Source organism: Neofelis nebulosa, chromosome 17 (assembly GCF_028018385.1).
Source record: "Neofelis nebulosa isolate mNeoNeb1 chromosome 17, mNeoNeb1.pri, whole genome shotgun sequence".
Taxonomy (NCBI): domain Eukaryota; kingdom Metazoa; phylum Chordata; class Mammalia; order Carnivora; family Felidae; genus Neofelis; species Neofelis nebulosa.
Window position 1 is genome coordinate 30,328,787 of NC_080798.1, and position 3,892 is coordinate 30,332,678.

Below are 3,892 nucleotides of genomic sequence, written 5' to 3' on the forward strand. Positions count from 1 at the left end.
ACAGAACTGAAGGGGATGTTGTTTGAGTGCCCACTGCGTATTTCCCTTCTGGTAATAAAGCATGTCCCCATGGCCATGGGTCTGGCCAGTGAGTCATCCCAGGGTATCCCTCCCCCTGCCCACGGGACTGGTCTGTGATGGGCACATGAACATAGCCTGATCAGTAGCCTGATGAGCCTACTTTGAGGTTTTTACACTGGAGATGATGACCAGATTCTCTTTATTCTGTGGCCAGGGCGATGTAGGACTGTGACCGTATGGTTGTCACAGGACCACATCCCCCAGCAGGTAGAGGAGAATGACTATAGGAAGGGGAAATAAAGTTACACACAAAGAGAAGCGAGTGCATGAGTGTGTATGCGTGCGTATGCACACACGTGCTCATACGTACACGCACACAGTGGTTACGCGTGTATGAGAGAGAAAGAGCCACAGAGATGCAGATAGAGTGTCTTCAGATTTTCTGATTCCCGGGATCTATAACACCAAACGCTAACTTCATTTTTGCTCTTTCCTTGTTCAGTTAAAAAAGCCAAAAAATTGGGGCACCTAGGTGGCTCAGTCGGTTACATGTCCGACTTCGGCTCGGGTCATGATCTCTCGGTCTGTGGGTTCGAGCCCGGCGTCAGGCTCTGTGCTGACGGCTCAGAGGCTGGAGCTGCTCTGGATTCCGTGTCTCCTTCTCCTGTTAAGTGAGTGCACCATGCTGCCGTGAAAACTGGGTCTATTGTCAAATACATTTGAGAAATGTTACATGTTTTATCCACTTAATTCGGATCCCCAGCACAGATCAGCAAAAATAAAGGCCCTGAGAGGGTCTGCAGGAAACATGTTTTACTTTGTTTAGTGCACGGTTCCTCCAAACCTTTTATCACTAAGGAACCCATTTTGCCACATAACAGCAATCAGCAGCCCCACTTCCTGGATCTAATGCGTGGACCACGTGCGGGAACACTGAACAAGTGTCACTGGTCAACGAGCAAACCTTTCACACAGCCCTGCCTAGGCACAGCTAGAACGTGCTCATCAGTAAGCCTAGGGTTTTCCAGAGGCCCCTGTTCCATAACACTCCCTTTCCTTGTTTTTTTTAAAGTTTATTTATTTTGAGAGAGAGAGAGAGAGAAAGACCACGAGCAGGGGAGGGGCACAGAGAGAGAGAGGGAGAGAGAGAATCCCAACAGGCTCTGCGCTGTCAGTGCAGAACCCAAAGCAGAGCTCGAATTCACAAACCGTGAGATCATGACCTGAGCTGAAGTCAAGAATAGAAAAATCAGCCGACTGAGCCACCCGGGCACCCCCATAACACCCCCTTTTCATTTCAACATGTCCTCTCTCCAAAGGGGTAGGAGCAAGGGGTATAGATTCTTAACCTAGCTGGAAGACTACCCCTCACCACCACATACACATTCACACCAGCTCCGACACAGACACGTGGAAGGTGATCTCAGCCAGAGATCATTTAAACATCAATGCAAGGAAAAATTCCTTGAGTTCAAATATAACAGGCTGGCACAAATTAGGAAAGATTAATAGAGTCAGATACACACTCTTTGAGTCATTTTTAGATAATCAGCAGGTTCTCACTGGAATTATCCTAATCCAGCACCACAGTGGAAGAAAATTCACTCAATGGCTCTCATGGTCAACTCCACAGGAACCAAATAAGCTATATTAATGTGCAGAAAAGATCAGGGCCAGGGCAAAAGGGGAAGACAGCTAATTCTAGGTATGAAATGTTGCCAGAACTCAGCAGCTCTGCTTCTTTAGGAAAGGCTGACATTCTCCATAAGAAAATTAAATAGTTACAATGATTAATTACATCCATTTGAGGTTAGTCTTTACAAAGAAGACCCTAAGAGCTGTGCTCCAGAGTGAATTCTTGGGAGTTCTTAGCCCAAAAGGTAATAGGGTGAGTGGCAAAACGGGGAGCCAATATAGCTCTGACCTTTTCAGCAGCAGCTTTTTTTTTTTTTTAATGTGGAAAATTGAAACTGGAGATACAGCCATTCCTTTAAAGAATGGAGAGGGGTGAGGGTGATCACGCAGTTACCAATTTAGGTAGGCCTCTTTAGCCAATCACTTAAGACTTTTGTTATAATCAGCTTTGCAAAATGTTCCCTGTCTTTAATGATCAACTCAGGAGTTGATCTGTCTTTTCTTCTTTCTTCTGGAAAGAAAGCCTCCACTTCACCTAAAAATTTACTCAGCCTGTACTCCGTGTGGTTCCCATGAAGCAGTCCATCACCATGGCCTGCCCTCACCCCAAGTGTTGATGTATGCCCCAGGATTAACCAATCATACTATGTGATTCCTTTAGTCCCCGTGATTGGTCCTGGGATAAGCATGGGACCCAGACCAGCCAATAAGAAGACTCCTCATAACTGTCCTATGAATTCTGACAAGAAGAAATCATTTTTCCCACAGGATGAGTTGGATTTATTTTTTTCTAGAGTTGCTGGCAGCCATCTTCCCATGTGAAATCAGAGAGAAGATCAACTCGGAATCAGGAAAAACAGATGAAATCAGTGAGGCAGAAACAGTAGCTAGAGTGAGAGACAGATTCGATTGCATTGTTTGAGCTCCTCATTTTAAGCACATCTGAAGCCACTAAGTTCTTTTCTTTCTAACGCTAATTTGTGCTGGGTTTCCTGTCACAGCCGAAATAATTCTGGCCTGTACAGTGACTGCCTCCCAAACTGGATTAGTTTATCTTCTCTGAAATTGGCACTGGTTGCAACTGCTTCTTACTTGTCCATCTCCATGAGCAGACTCTGAGCTCAGGGAAGTCTTCCAGGGCTGGAGAACCATTACTCTATGCCCAGTTCCTCAGCCTATAAATGACAATGGGTTGGTGTATTAGTTTGCATTAGTTTATATTGCTGCTGTAACAAATTACCACAGACTTAGTGCTTACAACAAAACAAGTTCATTATCTTACAGTTCTGGAAGTCAGAAGTCCAAAAGAAGTCATGGTGGGCAAAGGTCAGGGTGTTGGCAGGGCTGGTTCCTTTGGGGGATTCTGCGAGGAGATTCTGTTTCCTTGCCTTTTTCAGCTCTTAGGGCCACCTGCATTCTTTGGCTCATGGCTGCTTCCACAAAGCAAAGCACTCCAAAATTTTGCTCTTGTGGTTGTCACATCTCCTACTGCTAATATGGCTCCTCCTGTCTTCCTCTTCTAAGGATTCCTATGATTTCCTTGGGCCCATCTGGGTAATCCAAGATAATCTTCTCATCTCACGATCTTTAGCTTAATCACATCTGCATTTACCACATACCCTTCACCATTGGATGGTGACATGTTCACAGGTTCCAGGGATTAGGAGGTGGACATCTTTGAGGGGCCATTATTAAGTCCAGCATAGTTTGTGTGCAAAAAGTGTTTACAGAAAGAAAGTTTGAGAGGCACTTGCAGCCTTTCCAAAGACGAACGTTATAAGCGTCTTCAATTTCAAGGAAGGCAGAGGACAAAGAAGAATACAGTCACCAGGTCCCCCCTGGGGGCTTAAAGGTCCTCATTGTCATTTTGCCAATCTGCACTCCTATTAGGTTAAGCATTGCCTTTGTCCAATGTACATTATTTATAGTTCCCAACAGAAATATGAACTTCGAGGGGCGCCTGGGTGGCTCAGTCAGTTGAGCATCCGGCTTCGGCTCAGGTCATGATCTCACAGTTTGTGGGTACGAACCCCGCATCCCGTTCTGTGCTGACAGCTTAGAGCCTGGAGCCTGCTTCTGATTCTGTGTCCTCCTCTGTCTGCTCCTCCCCCGCTCATGCTCTGTCTCTCTCTCTCCTTCAAAAATAAATTAAAACATTAAAAAAGAAAGAAAGACGAACTTTGAGCATGTGACAAAAATACCGGGGGACCGAAAGGGCCTGCCCCTTAAATCATGT